The sequence below is a fragment of the Haliotis asinina genome, chromosome 8 (assembly GCF_037392515.1).
Source record: "Haliotis asinina isolate JCU_RB_2024 chromosome 8, JCU_Hal_asi_v2, whole genome shotgun sequence".
Lineage (NCBI taxonomy): Eukaryota > Metazoa > Mollusca > Gastropoda > Lepetellida > Haliotidae > Haliotis > Haliotis asinina.
In genome coordinates this window covers 12,234,935-12,254,094 of record NC_090287.1, presented here as the reverse complement: position 1 = coordinate 12,254,094, position 19,160 = coordinate 12,234,935, and positions in this window count along the sequence as shown.

Below are 19,160 nucleotides of genomic sequence, written 5' to 3'. Positions count from 1 at the left end.
ACCACGATGGTATTGACACAAAGGAGAGCTCAGTCCATCTGGTAGCTCGAGTCACAAACACATTGTTAACATCAAAACTCGGCACCATGGGTTGTAAGGTATAGAGCAATCCATTGGGCAGAATGTCGTCATCGATGCGTCATATTTGCATATTTCCTGGAATCTCAGAATACTATGAGTAGGACCAGGCAAACAAATGTAAGAAAAACCATAAACATAATCGCGTCACGATAAACTGTTCCCTTAACAATCATCCAGGATGATCTTTCGATCTCCATTAGCGCATACTTGCAAAATAAGGAAGTGTCAGTTCTAACCGTGATGCCTTTGACGATCAACAACTCGCGTATTGAATGAAATCAGGGCAAATGGTGAATAGCAAGAGCACCAGCCTGACATACATACAACCAAATAACCAATAACTGCCCGTAATCACCAGAGCCCTTTGGTTGGCCGCATGGCACTATTAAGGTGCCCGAATTACACTCATAGTCACAAATATCATGGTACCTTAACCCCCAAAATGACGAATACATTAGAACATTCGTCAGCTGGACAATATCATAAACATGTGACCTTATACACGGTTCACCATAACATCCTAATCTTAAAAAAAACAAACCCCAAAACATCAGCTTAACGTTAAAAATCACATCAACTTAACATCTCCACATCTCCCAGTGACACTTAATATTCGTTGTGATGAATGAGGAGTTTCATGGATATATACAAAGTGTAATATAACGTGAGCGACGTTACGGTGTAGCTACTAACACTGCTAGATAACGGTGTTGATAACGTTGTTAGTGCCTACACCGAAACGTCGCTCATATAATTATTGAGAAGTTGTATATCCCTAGTGCTCTCCTCGTTGTTCACTTCAACCTAGTTTTGGCACTCCACATTGGCACATTGAGTTTGCACCTTTTTAAACCAGCGTTACTCAATGTTACTTCGTAGCATTGATGAAGGTAGTCTAGCCGTTTCTAGAAAGTAAGCTGTGTTCAAAATAATTGTGATTGTGTTGTCCTCAATGGCCAACGTGACTTATGCTGGACCTATAGAGTAAATTTCATTATTGGACACATCAATGACAAGTATGATGTCCGATATTCTTCTGTTGAACAATTTACTTTCCTTTGCATGTGTTTATGATGTGCCACCGGCGGAGCAGGCTAAGCTGATCTTTCTATTTTAAGCGTGATTCATAAACACATGCTCATGATATTGTCTGTCGGAATCGTGCTATCGGCTCTACGTTTAGCACAGGTTTTCTTATGGATGTCGAAAGGAGTTTATTCCTTTTACATGATCAAATAAGAGCAGTCAATAAGCGTGAAAAATGAAAAATAGCAAGAAAAATCTTGAAAATGGATTCATCGAGCCTTATGTCATTATTTGTCAAAGAAAAGAAGACCTGATAAACTGAAGTTACGTCACCACAACGCCACATTTCCGGCAATGCGATAGGAAGCATGTCAAATGTTCTATCTATAAATAGCATTTAATGACTTCGCCGTGCTAGAATGGAAACCAGAGAGGGAGCCCAGTCGATAAAACAGTTATTGCACAAAGGGTTCTGGCAGTGAACGAATAAAGAAAAGTGTTTAAGGTTAATTGTGCATCTTGAAGTTCACACGGAACTTGGATCAGGCAAGGGCGTGGCTGGTAGACAGATAAGAGCAGCTTGTGACCTAAAACATATCATCCTCTCATTGCTACGCCTCCACCATCACGCACGTAATTGCGGCCCTTGTTCATTGTTGAAACAAATTTTATTTTTCACAGCATGTGGAGGCAACTACGTCTATTCCCAGTCTTTCTGTCGGTTGCTTTGAGTGTTTGCATTCATTAAAAAGAGAACCATCAACAGGTTTATCATGAACAGATAGGAAGAAAGTCATTTTTGGTGAGCCATGCTGCAGATTACGTCAGGATTTCTCCAGTGTCTCCGAGACAAACCTTGGTGAGAATAATGGCTTATCTCTGAACAGTAAACAGATGAAAGAAGATCATTGTTGTGTTTTTCAGGTGCAGATACTGGGAAGGCCATGCTGCGTTATCTCTCACCACAGACTCAGCAAAGGAGGTGATGAATCGGTAGGAATCACAGCACTGACGTACATTTCTATTTTCATATTTGATAAATTTCAAACACAATATGGGCCCATTATTTGGTGTGACGTAGGACTTAAGAAACTGCCCAAGAATTTACCGTTATCGCTGAATATGATTTCAAGAACGTACTAAATGAGATTTGCATTTCAACCAAGACGATAAACTTTCAATTAAACAAACACAAAAATACCACAAAAGAAAAAACATTTTAAAATGACCAAACTAGTACTTACAATAAATCATTTTCTCCATAAAGACCTCAGTAACTTTGGCCCATGTCGGGTTGTGCGTATTCTGTGTCTCAGAAAAATCATGATAAATATTGATTTCCTTGTACTTCTGTTCATTGGTGTTGAAATTTTTATAGGATATTTACATAGCCCACATACGCAACTAGTACAATTCTCAAAGCGTTTGGTTGATCATTAATGACAATCTCAACGGCTCATCGTATTATCAATGTCACCCTGGGGACCAGACAACGATTGCAGCACCAAGGCGCACCAAGTAATAAGGAATAAATAGACCATTGTTGTATACTTTCGCGAGTTCAAACATCATCGTAATACACATTCTTATCATACGGTATGTAGGGTTAAACGTTCTCAGCAATGTACATATTCCAACACAACATTTCAACTGCAAACCCACCCGGGATTCGAGCACACGTTCTCAGTCTGACATCTATATCATCAGCACACGAAGTCAACGATAAACGCCGTGTCATTGAATGATTTGATTATATCTCCGATCATTTAGTCTACTTACGTCTATTTAAGCATAAACATTTCCCTCCTTTATTGTAAGTGAAATAAACAGTCCCGAATCACTTTCCGTGTTGTGGCAGACGAATCACCATGTTTTTTCGGGTTTATGGATAATTTCAATAACATTATTTTTGGTTTTGATAAACACTGTTGTCATCTTTAAGTGTCGTGTACTCTTTAATCGGGCTTACCCTAAATAAAGATTTGGTAAAGTGTAAGACATACGTGTATAGTAATAATTGTTTGACATCATTGAATGAATTGGGAACACGTTGTAGCCAGTTTGACGTATGAAGAATGTGATGTAATCAGCAACGACCTTGATGGACGGAGAGGGTAGGATGTGAAATTTCCAGGTTGACTTGTTTGGAATAAATGCGTAATACGATCAAGATTTGTCACATTCGTTCACTCAAAGAGGCATACAGCGTGTGAATCTCACAATGGCGATGTGATGGAGTTTGCCAATCTCCACGGGAGAATAACGGCCAAGTTCAGCCAACGTTGTCCAGGGACACGCGATCAGCGACTACACTCCAGTAGCTACGTCGTTGGCTATCTGACGATCTGTGAGGAGCGGATCTCCACGAGGTGGTAAAGTGACACAACGATGAGCTTTATGTAGAGGATTTCTGATCGTCTGACAGAGAAATCGTACTCCATTTGTACATTGAAAGCATGCTTCAGAAATTCGCTGTTTGAGCCTGATTTCATGAATCAATCAATGACCGGGGTTGCTCGTCGAGATTTTATGACTTATGATTTCCCCGACTGTGAAACATCTTTCGAACGAACTGTTGACTAATCTTTAAATATAACAAACAAACACATTTTAATTGAAAAGAAGGCCCAGGGACACCAGAGTTTCAGAATACTTGAAGAAATCAGACCCGTGAAGGTCCCAGGGTAGAGTAGGCCTTCAGCAACCCGTGCTTGCCATAAAAGGCGACTATGCTTGTCGTAAGAGGCGACTAACGGGATCGGGTGGTCAGGCTCGCTTACTTGGTTGACACATATCATCGGGTCCCAGTTGTGCAGATCGATGCTCATGTTGTTGATCACTGATTGCCCGGTCCAGACTCGATTATATTCAGACCGCCACCATATAGGAGGAATATTGCTGAGTGCGGCGTAAAACTAAACTCACTCACTCACTTGAGAAAATCTACACGTGCTACTTTTGGGGCTTTAGCTCTGCAGGGAGCGCCAGGCCGTAGGGAAACAATGAGGTTCAGGAACTAGAAATGACTGCAGCGCGCTGACTAACCGCCAGTTTGTCATGCCATTAGATCCGCATGTCACAAACACAGCATGACAAGTGCATACAGAAAGAAACAAATTTAAAAGAAACCAAGTGAATCGGGACTGTATGATAAGTATAGCCAATGACTGACAGGAGTAACGACCCAAGTAGATTAAATGACCTTATTTGAAAGGTCAAGTTAAGGAATGAAACCCAACTCGCTCGTTTGGTGTTGCTTCGTGCAGATATATTGGGTGATACGTTTTTCCGATAGATTGGGATGTCTGTCGTCAAATAGCCTTGTTCTAATACTTTGTATTATCATATATCTTGTATGATTCCCTTTTTACTAATTTACACGACTAACTGGGGTAAAGAAATAGAGAATCTCACCCAAGTTTCTAGTGATATCAAATATATCAACACGAGTTGATAAAGTATTCGAGGCTTCCTGGGGGTATTTTTACCTTTATGAATATGTGTTGATATATATGATATCAGTAGTGACGACTGTAGGATTCTTCTATTCATTATCCAAAATCATTCTTCATTAGTTTCCAGTGAAAATTCTCTGAAGAGCGATGTCATACCACTGTGACGTCATCGACTTCATGACGTCATGGCATTGTCGGGTTGGGGCATTGCCAGGGCATTTCACAAAATCTACAGTCAAAATTCTACCATGACTTCAGTAAATACTGGATTGTCATTGGTTAATCAAGGTCATCCAGAGGTATATAATCACGTTATATACCTCTGATTTTCCAACACGTTAAGTATTTGTTTAAAATCTGAATAGCACGTAATGGTAGAATGGAGATAAACGTATTGTGTTGGAAAATCAGCGGTATATAACAAAATTATAATATCGTTATAAGCTATTATAATTTCGTTATATACCTCTGATTTCCCAACACAGTATGTTTATCTCCTAAACGTATATCTCTCATGAGCGATGTCTCCTGTGGAACACAATTTTGGATGATAAATCTTCATATGAGATGGCCTTATCGTGAGAAGGGAAGCCACTAACGGGATGGTGAAGTCACAAATAAGTCGATGCTCATGTTGTCTGTCACCAAATTGTCTGTTCTAGGTTCGATTTACAGAGCGCCGTCGTCTGTCTCGAATACGTGTGATTTAAAGAACAACAGCAAACATTAACGTCAACAACAGCAACGAAAAAAAAAAACCAATCACCGGTGACCATGCTTCGAACTGAAACTGGTTTTGGAACCACACATTCGCCCACCTTTGGCATCCTTATTTTGACAGGACCAAAATGAATGGATTTTTACCAATGTGGTAAATGTCTGCGACCTGACTCACCTTTGGTACATCCCTCCTCAAAACTGATATTATAGTGGTAAATGTGGAATACCGTTTCAGGGACATTATTCCAAACTAACTAGTTATCCAGAGTATTAATAATCTAACGTTGTCTTGACAGAGCTGTCGCCAGGTATGTCAAATGTGTCTGGAGTTGTTCTTACAGTTTATTGAAATCGATTTTGCTACAATGTAATACAAACACTTGAAGCCGATGATTGTCATCGGAGGCTTCAGTAACCTTTAAGTTGGAATAAACCTTCATCGTGTCTGAAAAAATGATAAGGTCAACTCTTTCACTTGTCCGCACGATTCTCGATTAAAGATTTTGAACAGCACTGAAGACCTGAAACAGAGCGATGTTAATCGATAGCGTGCTGGGGACGGAAGAGCTGAAACAGCGCGGTGTTAATCGATAGCGTTCGGGGGACGGAAGAGCTGAAACAGCGCGGTGTTAATCGATAGCGTTCGGGGGACGGAAGAGCTGAATGTGTTAAGTTTATATTTTCGTGGCAAAATTGGAAAAAAATGAGAGTGACAACACATAGATGTCAAAGCAACCAGACATAATCTTGTCATATCCAACTCTTCTCGCGAGAACTGCCCCACCGGATGTTGCTGCCAATCCTTCACGGAGACACAGCTCAGAAGACCAAATGCACCCTTATTGCAAACCTTCCTGAAGACCGATTATTGCCATGTATAAGATTTAAGGTGCCGCGCAGACTCTGGACCTGACATCCATGTTAGTGAATGAGAACTGTTTTACGCTTTAAGCAATATCACTGCGGGGGACACCATAAATGGGCTTGACACACTGACACATATGCGGAATCTACCCTGCCGTCCCATCCATGTTCAGCATCGGAATGCATGTCGCTTATGTTTCCGTACACTTGGCAATACAGTCTGAGTCAAGTCAGTGTAAACCCGCAGTGGAATGTGATACATCCTAACATTAAGATGTCTACAAACTTTTCTTCATGTTTGCCTTTTTATATACTACGTTTTTAGATTATTTTTTTTTCACCCTCGGTAAACTGTATCTGTAACCGTTGAATGCATTCATACTTCCCTACAAACAGAAATACACACCACATCGTACACGAAGGCCTATGTCAAGTCACGTGCCTGGACTCTGATCTCTACATTTCTCTTCTTATGAGAACTTATGTTGACAAGTCACGAACAATAAACGTTTTGAATAGGTGACATTTGTGTAGATCGACGACCACATTCGTTGACGCTGGCTCTGCGGAAAGTGCGGAAAGTTCATGCACTTGGAATCATCTCTGGTATCTGTATAGAAAACCGTAAACAAGACTGAATATTGAAGGGGGTGTGGGAGGTGTTCTTCCCAGAAAAAGTAACGATAAGGCTCAGTAGTACAGTTGGTATCATCACCTCTTGATTGTGATTCATAAACACATGGTCATGATATATTGGAATCACACACACGGATGCTGCTTTCAACAGATATTTCATATGATTCTGGGGTATGGCTATACCGCTTTTGACCTTTAAAGGTCAGAGTTAGAATTGGTTTTTAGCAACCCGACCACGATTGTAGAAAGTGATCGGGTTGTCAAACTAGGTGACTTGACTGACCCATATCATCGTACCTCAGTTGCGTAGATGCTCATGCTGTTGATCACTGAATTGTCTCGTCCAGACTCGATTATTTACATATCGCCGAAACACGTTGGAATATCGCGGCGTTAAACAAACAGACCAACCAGCTACGTCGGTATCATATATAATGTACAGATATTCTGACTAGTGCTCTCATTGTTAAATATAGGTATATAAGTAATCAAATGGTAACAAGGATACACACATTACAACTCAATGTGTATTCATTTTAACATACGTAATCTTAATTCAAAAGCTATATACATATAAAGAAATGTCAGACTCGCTGACTTGGTAGAGAAATGTCCTCGGTTCCCAGTTGCGCAGATCGATGCTCATGCTGTTGACCACTGGATTGCCTTGTCCACACTCGACTCTTTACAGACCACCGACATATAGCTGGAATATTGCTGAGGGTGGAGTAAAACTAAACTCACCCACTCTGAAACCGTCACGTAGTGGTTCCTGGTTTATGTGAGGAATCCATTGTACTTGGCGCGATTGTATGTGTAAACACAGAACCTGAAAGGTCCAGATCGCCCCACCACTGGTGTTAGTGTATTGGCTTACAACCTGCGTATGTTGGCATACAACCTGCGATACGATACATCACGATACCTAAGTTGTAGTCACAACGTTAACGACATATTGCCAAAGTATCGTGCACCGAGGCTGGGATACAACACGAATTCCGATACAAGGGTGAAGATACGATGTGTATCACGATACGAAAATATTTTATTCAAACACCAACGATAAACATCTCAAGATCAAAGCAAACCCATTTGAAGTAGTTCTTAAAATTCCGTCAGCACTGTTCATTGTTCATTCGGAAACGAGATGATTAAGTTTATACACCGACTTTTTGAATGTTAATGACACGCCAACGCTGTCTGACACGGTTCATTAGAGTCTTTCTTCTTGACAAATATCATGACAAATATTCAAATTAAACATCGATGTATCGTGGCACAGTTGAAGTATCTTGTCTTGATACACGACAATGTAAATCTTTGTATCGTTTCACTACATCGGCGGGCCACGGGGACGAACGGTAGTGACCTTCGTCACAGCTTCGCCAGGCAGATCAATGCCGCTCTTATATAAGCCCCTTACATATGGATCAAATGGTAAGGTTTATATTTAGATGTTATTTGTTCGCAAGGCGTCCACGCCTGAGATTCCTGTTCAACGAAATACTCTCGTCTGTGACGGGAAACTATATTTGATATCATTTACGACTTTTTTTAAACAAACAACTGTCTCGAACCATTAGCGTTCATGGGGCTAGATCACAAGCGAGGTAATCGAATCGGAGCATGTAATAGACCGGCTGAGTATTTCGGTTTTGTTAACTCGTTCTGTCCCACCTCATGGGCGTCTGTTTTGGGACGTAGATCAAAGACTATCCAAATACAATAACAGCTGTTATGATTGCCCGGTTAATTGACTCCCAGCTCTCTTCAACAAATGGCCACTTACGCCCCCGCCCTATAACTGATAAACTGAGCCGGTGACCCTCGTGTGCGCCCCCTACTGACCCTGTAAGGAGCTCAAGAGTGGGCGGATCTCCCTCGGCTGCATAACCTCTGTAATGGAAATGTATTCAAGTATCGAAGGCAAATTAAATGTGGTTAGGAGCATAACTGTTCCATGTGACCGCTTCCTGGTTGTTTGGGTTATACAATTCGACATTCGTTTGCTTGATCTGGTTACTGGGTTGTTGAAGCTTACTATGTACGGCTTTAGAAGGTTCCCATCGACAAAACCCGTGAAGGTCCGGGGTAGAATAGGCCTTCAGCAACCCATGCTTGCAATAAATGGCGACTATACTTGTCGTAAGATGCGACTAACGGGATCGGGAGGTCAGGCTTGCTTACTTGGTTGACACATGTCATCAGTTCCCAATTGCGCAGATCGATGCTCATGTTGTTGATCACTGGATTGGCTGGTCCAGACTCGATTATGTACAGACCGCCACCATATAGGAGGAATATTGCTGAGTGCGGCGTAAAACTAAACTCACTCACTAACTCCCACTGACAAAGCGATCGTAGCGCTGCCACAACCCCAAATAATTTTTCAGCTTCTCAACGCATAGGTGAGAGGAAAGGGACGCACTGTTTCAGCAATGTTTTGGCGAGGGACAGAAGAGATATATTTTATACACTGTACCAACCTCTGTAAAACGGTCAAACGAGTCCTCATGTAGACTACCCAAAACGAACTCAATGGCATTGGCAGCATTTATACTGAGATGGTTGTAGTTTCCATGGCGACAACGTAGTGTTAGCTGTAGCTATAATATGTGTAATGATGACATTACATGTTATGACAACATGCTGTGGTGATGATGACGTCGTTGCACTGTGTAGCTGTGGTAAAGTGACACGATGCTATCGTACCATGAACGAAGTTCGAGTCCCCACTGTTTGAGTGAGTGAGTGAGTAGGCTTTACGCCGCTTTATGCAATATTACAGCGATATCACTGTGTGGGACACCAGGAATGGGCTTAACATGTACCCATGAGGGGAATCGAACCCGGGTCTTTGGCGTGGCTAGCGAACGCTTTAAGCACTTGGCTACCCCAACGCCACATATTTTAGAAATAGTTTCAGGACTTTTGTTTGAAAAAAAGTTGTTAAGAATTGTTCTTTTTAGAGAGTTTAGCAAATTTTTTATCATTAAAGAGCAATGTTTGTAGAAGCAATTCCCTTTCTTTGCTGTACTTGGGACAAGATATTATATGGTGTTGTTCATCTTCAAAGACATTGCACATTTCACAGAGACGTTGTTCCATCGGGGCTGCAGGTGTTGTATATCGTCCAGTTTATGATTACCTAAACCGCAGTTTTGAAAAAATGACCTGTGAGCTTTCTTTTATTAATGAAATTAGATAATTCTTAAGTTGTATTGATTAGCTGACCAGTCTGTATGTAATTAATGTGATATTTGATGAGGGGTAATCACTTAATGAAGGCTGAAACATGTCTTCACATTTGGACTAAACTTTATTCATGGTAGAAATGTGTGAAGTCCTATATTGATGTACCACAAACCCAGTCCCGACAGTATTATATTACTGGAATAGTGCTTAAAGTGGCGTAAGTAACTCGCTCAGTATCAGTATCATGCTCAGTATCATGCTCAGTATCATGCTCAGTATCCTGCTCAGTATCCTGCTCAGTATCATGCTCCGTTACTGCACCTGTTGCAGCATAGACATTCCACGCTTGATTATGATGACGTTGGTCGCTGTGAGCTGACGTTAACGTAGCCCACGCTAGAACAATAATTGCACAAATTATCGCAATTTGTTGCCCTGTGGAGTCACTTATTAATTATTTACGTGATTGCAAGGATGATGTGTTTTCAAAACTAAACTCATTCACTCATTCACTCATGGCTGGCCCCAGTAAACCCGTGTTCTAATAACATACTCTAGCATAACGGGGAACACGCGCTGACGTCAGGTTAAGGACCGTGTCAAGCTGGACATATGTCGAGTTGCATTATGAAACCAGGAGCAAGGGTATCACATTTGTAACACATTCCCTTTAAAGCATGTAAGTTCATCAAACAGCTGCAGCGCAACATCAAATCTGTGAGGGTGAAGGTTCATCTACTTTATTGAAACTATTCATGCTGGCATTCGGTGGCTTTAACAGTAACGAGCATCATGTGATCTACACTGATGTTGTTATATCCACCTCAGGGTTAAACGTAATCTCAATTGGTTCATAAATATGAATATAATATCACATTGTACCGTGACAGCAGAGGCACTTGTTTCGAATATGGGGAATTTTCATTCGGACATAACCTGGCCTAACTGCCCGAGGTTGTCCTGAGGCGGGTGTTGCTGGTATTTAGTTCACTGACCGAGGATGTGACCTAGTGGCGACTAGGCAGATAACAACATGTTTACCTCGGCGATAACATGGAGTCAGGCATGGGCTAAAGATCCATACACAACACACGTGTGGGCCGCTGTCAAGTCTTGTGATATATCAATGGAATATCGGCGTGGTTTACTGATGCACTTGTGAACTCTTTCTGAGGTTTCCCGGTGCACATATAAATCCACTGTGCTGTTTAATGATGCACGTGAGAAGCACTTGCCTGGTTTATTGCTTCATTCTGAACCCTTTCAACGGTTTAAAGTCCCCTTGATTTACTGATGCAGTTATACACCAAAGACACAATGTAATTGGTGAACGGACGCAAATGTTGACTATCTAATGTGTGCCATATCCTTGATGTACTGATGCAAATGTTTACCATCGTACTGGCTTACTGATGCACGTGAGTGTCATCTCCTTGGTTTACTGATGCACATCTGTGTTAACACATTGGTTTACTGACGCACATATGTGTGACATCTCATTGCTTTACTGACGCATAAGAGTGTCATCGCCTTGATTTACAGATACAGGTGTGTCATCTCCTTGGTTTACAGATACACGTGTGTCGTCTCCTTGGTTTACAGATACCCGTGTGTCATCTCCTTGGTTTACAGATACATGTGTGTCATCTTCTTGGTTTACAAATACATGTGTGTCATCTCCTTGGTTTACAGATACACATGCATACACATCTCCTTGCTTCACAAGAGTGCCATCTCCTTGGTTTACAGATACACATGCATACACATCTCCTTGCTTCACAAGAGTGCCATCTCCTTGATTTACTGACGCACATGTATTTCATCACATTGTTTTATTAACGCACATAGGTATGTCATCACGTTGATGGACTGATGTACATGCCTGTCATCTCCTTGGTTTACTGATGCACAAGAGTGCCATCTCCTTGGTTTACTGACGCACATGTATTTCATCACATTGTTTTATTAACGCACATAGGTATGTCATCACGTTGATGGACTGATGTACATGCGTGTCATCTCCTTGGTTTACTGATGTACATGAGTGCCATTTCTTTGATTTACAGGTACACGTGCCATTCCCTTGCTTTACAGATACACTTGCATAGAAACGGTTCACATATCCCTCAAGTCTGGCAAGTAAACACACCTAGTCCAAGTTCGTTCATAATTCTGTTGTCAAAGACAAGGCAAGTATGAAGTATTTGATAAATATGTTCCTGATATGGACATATTCACAATATAATAAAGGATTAAGATATTGATCTCAGATTGTGTGCTCAACTGTCGGGTAACACACAGTCCCATGAAATACGAATTGTATTGCCCTGTAACACTCGTGAGAAAGAAACAGTCTAAAAATTGCAAACACGTTCCACACGATTTCAAACAGCAATAAACGTGTCAACATTCATCCGACATTTAACAGTACTTTAATGAGATCGTGATTGACACTGGATATTGACATGAATTTGTTTTGCACGAACGAACATTCCTTTCACAAACAATGAATGATGTAACCATGCCCTCTTCTACTGTTTCTCAAGGACGTCATGTACTTGAGTCGTTTCGTGTTCTAGATGGGACTATTTATATCGTCATGATCCACCTCATACCTACATGGAATTTAAGATCGGTGAAACGTACCATCATGTACGTAGTGCCGATTAATCTGGATGCATAGTTTTGTCGATGCATAACGTTCTTACTGCAGTAAATGGACAAAAACATGTTATGCAATGCATAAGATGTAGATATAGCTTTATAGCTTTACACAAACTAATCAGCTGATGTTACTGATCGCGTTTAACCCATATATAGTGTTAGAAGGTTCTACTGTTACGTATCATGCATTTATGTTAATTTCGTTACACAGTCTGATGACAAATGACACTCCCTTCCCGTGTATAATGTTACACGGTATGGATGAAATGGTACATGTCATATCGTGTGTGTTTAGAATGTTACAACACCTCACAATTGAATTCTGGACTCTCAAAAGTCTTTATGGATGAAGTGGTGCATGTCATATCTTGTGTGGATATATTGTTTATAGTATTTTGTATTCCATGAAGGATGAAAGATTATAAGTGGTGCCTTGCTTGCATTTATGCACTGACGTTTACAGTTTGCGTGAACAAGCCTGAGTATGAGCTTTCATAGAGTGAGGACCAAACTGTGTGAAAGTCGAAGCTAGCGAATGTGGAAGGTTAGATTGCTGTAGACGTTTTTAATAGAAAGTGATTGAGTCAATAGTTTGGATGTGCTTCGATCTGTAGATATGGATATATTCATGATAAGGAATCAAACTATCTGACATATCCCAGTTTAGGCTTACATGTTTATTTCAAGAATAAAACAAACGACTAGAAACAAACGCTAACAAATGTGTGATGCAAGATGAGTCCTGCTTCAAAGGAAAAAAGCGTCAAAATCAAGGCTTTGACCCCAAGCTACAGCGTTGTGCACGTGCATATCTTGCATTGTGTTTAGAGGTGGCAATAATGTCCTGCTTGTACTTGACATTAGAATGTATGAATAACGTGTAGCTAATCAGGTATTCCGTTTACATGACTTTAAACTGTGTGGATGAGATGCTGCACATTGTGCCCTTCTTATACGTGACATTAAACTGCCTGGATGAAATGCTGCACATTGTGCCCTTCTTATACGTGACATTAAACTGCCTGGATGAAATGCTGCACATTGTGCCCTGCATATACGTGACATTAAACTGCCTGGATGAAATGCTGCACATTGTGCCCTTCTTATACGTGACATTAAACTGCCTGGATGAAATGCTGCACATTGTGCCCTGCATATACGTGACATTAAACTGCCTGGATGAAATGCTGCACATTGTGCCCTTCTTATACGTGACATTAAACTGCCTGGATGAAATGCTGCACATTGTGCCCTGCATATACGTGACATTAAACTGCCTGGATGAAATGCTGCACATTGTGCCCTTCTTATACGTGACATTAAACTGCCTGGATGAAATGCTGCACATTGTGCCCTTCTTATACGTGACATTAAACTGCCTGGATGAAATGCTGCACATTGTGCCCTTCTTATACGTGACATTAAACTGCCTGGATGAAATGCTGCACATTGTGCCCTGCATATACGTGACATTAAACTGCCTGGATGAAATGCTGCACATTGTGCCCTTCTTATACGTGACATTAAACTGCCTGGATGAAATGCTGCACATTGTGCCCTTCTTATACGTGACATTAAACTGCCTGGATGAAATGCTGCACATTGTGCCCTTCTTATACGTGACATTAAACTGCCTGGATGAAATGCTGCACATTGTGTTCTGCTTATACAAGACTTTAAACTGTGTGGATGAAAAGCTGCACATCATTCCTTCATTCCATTCATTCCACTGGAGAGTATTAAACGATAGTATTTCACAAATATAGATTTTAAAAGGAAGGCAGCGAGTGACCCATGTGCAAAATATATTCAATCTATTAGCGATCTAACGGAATTCGCCCAAGCGCAAAGCCTGTGGGCAACTATACGGACTTGGCCATTGAAATGGTTGACTGTAATTGAAGCTGACATTTATATAATTGTTTCCTAATCATTTCAAGAACTTCAAGTATGTTAGCATTTGAGATCAATCACCGATGGATGTCTGAACTACCAGTGTTAAAGCATTTAGCAAAGTCATTATCGCTATCTCCGCCATATCTATACATGAACACATTCAGGATAGTTCCGTGAATTCAAAGACCGTAAATTCATTTATCATACCCCAGCAGGGCACAAATGTTCATTTACGTCGACGACACCTGAACGAAGTTTCATAATTACGTCAAGATGGAATGATGTCAGTTTGGAAACACAAATTCAAGTTAAAAAGAGCCACATCTGGATTCGCGGTTTGACATTCCTAACTGATTAAAGCCAAGGGTGTCTTAAAACAACTTCAGCCGCCTGGCCTGTACATGACGCCACGGAAGATTCCTGGAAATATAAATAGCCTGCAGACCTCAAAGACGGGACCGGAACTCCAGATTAAGGCTAGGTAATTACAAGCTGGCGTAAACACAGTCCCGGAAAATGTCAAGGTTATGTGTCATGGTCAGCCCCAGCTGCCACCAAAACAACTAGAAGGGTGCTATTTACAAGTCATAACCCTGACCCACTATAAACAACTTGCAGGGAAATGAAAATAAATATGTGTTTCTTATTGAAACGGAGAGCTGTTTCGTGACATATCTGTGAAAGTCACTTCAGGTGAGGTGTTCATTTCCTGTCATAAAATCGAGAACGCTGAATTGTGGCATATATTACTTACAAACTTTAATAATTCACTGACAGATGAGTCTGGCGTACCATACAACTGATGGACAAATCATCAAAACGTAGCTCATATACACCAAAACAGAACAAAAATCACCAGAATAGAACAAAAATCACCAAAATAGGAAGTTTTAGTTTTTGCAGTATTACAGCAATATCATGGTGCAATGTGCCCAATTCAGGAATCGAACCCCCGTCTTCAGTGTTGTAAGCGAACGCGTTAACCACAAGGTCACCCACAGACCTACCATACAAACGGTGAACAAGCAAACCTGAGCTCATGTACACCAAAACATAATAAAAATCGCCAAAATAAGAAAATAAACTGCAACAATATCCTCTAAAACCGAAACAAACACTCGGTAATGGAAAAGTAATCATTTGAAATGGAAACTAAACTCGCGTATTAGCTACAAGCTTTTAAGAGCGCTCAACGGTCGCCGAGCGTACAATACGGCAATTATAGCATCAAAAAAATGGCAGTCATGGCATCCCGAAACGGCATAAATATCGTCAGAGTTGACGGCGAGGGGAGACGAACGGGCTGTGGTCATGAATGTATTTCGTTACTATGCGTCTAATCTTGAAAATTTGATATGATGTTGCGCATCATCCCCCGTTTGTAGTTAACTTCTTAGTGTCAGGTTTGCAATTCTACACTCTCGTTCGTCCGAAGAGGTTTTGCTGTCAACATGTGCTACTGTTTCCCTTCAATTTTGTACAAAATAGTATTCATGGCGTCACGTTCAATGCAACATATTTGAGTGATTTCAAAAGTTCGCAAAATGTTTGTTCATTTTCCCTGAATTGCAGATCTACGTGGTCATGTGTACTTTGATTTCCGGAATAGCTTTTTTTAATTTCTAAAATTTGTATTCATGTGTGTCCTTAGATATAGTGTTCCTAGTTTGTATGTTTGTATGTTACCTCTTCACACCATACGTATGGTTATGTTCTCAAACGAAGGTCTTCTAGTTTCATCTTACTTTCTTTCATATATCTCTGAGAAATCAAACCCTCCGAAAATTGCAACTTTTGAGTGTCTGAAAGGTTTAAAAGAAGTTTACAAATTGGGCAACATTGAGTTCCTGTCAGAGAATGAAACATGACCTTGCACATACTTCCAACAGTGAAATGTGTATCAGGAAGATGTCATCATTCTGCAATTTTATTATTTCCATGTACTTCAAACTATTCCATTATCCATTTTTAACATCATTTAACTACAAAAAGTCGTTAATTGAGCCCCAAAGATAAGTCCGTCTTTGTTCTTGTGAGGCTGAAGGAGTCGCCTCCTGTGGACTTGAGCAGAAATCTCTGCCCTGATCAGTGAATGGAGCTTGCACTCGTTCACTTGATGGTCAAAGTCAAAATGACATTAAGATATGCAATTTTTTAAATCACTAAAAAGTATTAACGTTGAAATGATGCTATGAATACTTTATTTTCAAAGCTGAAGAGAAACAGTTGCACAACACATTGTCGACAAGAAACCTATTCGGTCGAACGAAGGACCACATTGTGCAGAATTGCAAGTTTGACGCTGACAAACATGAACATAGGTTTGAAGCTTACTACTATTGGGGGTTGATGCGCTACACCCCGATATCAAACTTCACGATCAGACGCATGGTGACAAAAAACATTGACCAAAACCTGTTCGTCTCCCCTCGCCGTCACCTTGGACGATATTTATGCCCACATTTATGCCGATGCTATGGCTACCGTTTTGTTTACCGTTGCTTGGCGACCGTTCTTGGGCGCTCTTGTACCTGATACGCGAGTTTAGTTTCCATTTCAAATGATTACTTTTCCATTACAGGGTGTTTGTTTCGGTGTTGGAGGATATTGTTGCAGTTTATTTTCTTATTTTGGCGAATTTTATTATGTTTTGGTGTACATGAGCTCAGGTTTGCTTGTTCACCGTTTGTATGGTAGGTCTGTGGGTGACCTTGTGGTTAACGCGTTCGCTTACAACACTGAAGACGGGGGTTCGATTCCTGAATTGGGCACATTGCACCATGATATTGCTGTAATATTGCTAAACCTAAAACTTACCTACAGCCAACGTTTCCAGCACGGAGTAGTTGACAGTAGAGTGACGTAACAATTGGCATTATAACAGCAATTCAGAGATGACCTCAACAGACAAATCTATGGTTGATAGAGTGAACATGTCACACTGATCCATCACTTTACGATTTACAGTGTCACACAAAACAAGGAACGCACAAATTAGTCACATACTCATGTGCTAGTATGCAACTATTCACAAGACATTTAAACGAATCAGTCAACATTTAGATGGGCTCTTCTCTATTTACATGGGAAGCCCTGTAGACGACTAATATTGAGAGTTAGTCGAAATTGTAGCGTCACTCGATTCAGTGAAATTTAGCGCCACATTCACCAATAATCTTACTGCTGAACGCTGGCTTGTGAAAAATCGAATCTTGGACATGAACTCCAACAAATACACGTCCCGCGATGGCTGGGTATAATGACATATAAACAACTAAATAGCTGGTCCTGACCGCCCTTGCTTTGAAGTCGTCATTCACAAGTATCGGTTGCCCTTGGACGATCCAATCCTATATTTTTCAAGGTTAAGCTTCAGTGAATGACTGAGTTCAGTTTCCGCCGCTTTTAGCACTATTCCAGCAAATCACAGCGTAGGACACCAGAAATTGGCTTCACACATTGTACCCATGTGTGGAATCGAACTGGGTCTTCGGCATGAACCATTAGGCCACCCTACCGCCCCGTTAAGATAAAGATAAACGCATGAAATTACACATTAGCATACATAGCACATATATATTATTTACCCCGGTATCAAATTAAACAAATAACAATTACAATAATATAAACGTGGGTTTCTGAAGGTTAATTCTGACCCGGATCTTCACGGGTAGACAGTAGGCAGTGGAGCGGTCTAACATTCAGATGGCCTACGACAAAGTATTCTTGGTATGAATATCCATCCCCAAACACGGTTCTTCTGTTGTCTAACTGCAAATGTGATAACAATTATGCATACATATCCATATATATGCATGAAGCCAGCGTATCAGTCTACATTAATTAGCATTTAGCACTACGTTAGTTTGATTAAAGAGCATTCAGTGCCAACGAGACCAGGATCCACGTAGTTTATCTTTCCTCACACATAAATGTCGTTGTTTGATTGGCCGAGCGCTCTTCTATTATTTTCCATGTACCCCGGGGACAAGCTAGGTGCATTGCAGTACACTCCGCTGCCAATAGTAACTCATTCGGTACTTCCGGATAGATACTTTTTTCTTATCTCGAATAGTATTAAATGACGCATGATGCACGAAAATTATCGATGTTTTGCGAATGGAAATCGATGGAAGGGAGATAACTCTAAAAATGTCTGGTGTCCGCAAAATCTAGCGTTGGCTATGACTCTCTTTTCAATAAGTAAATTTCGACAAAACTTTTAAATGTAAATCCAGTGAATATTAAGAAGGGGGGTTACATCTCGGCGACTTTACTTAGAAAATACCTCCGGGAACAGACAGCAAGATGCAATCGTTTGATTCACACTGGTTTGCTGAAGTGTACCATCCGTTACTCATGCTTCGAACAGTTCCAAATTAACATTTAGGTGTTCGGTAAGACAAATACGTTGTCCAGTGGTCACGAGGGGACCGTGGGTTGAGGTGAGAATATATTATATGTCACTATTATACTATATTCTACTTTTTAATCAGAAAGTAGTTCATATTCTATGGGACATTAAAATGGTCAATAGGAATGTTTCGATCTTAAACTTTTGTGGGATGACTGACGCCTGTGATTTATCACCGACACTTTTATTCGTTGGCATTTCAATGCATT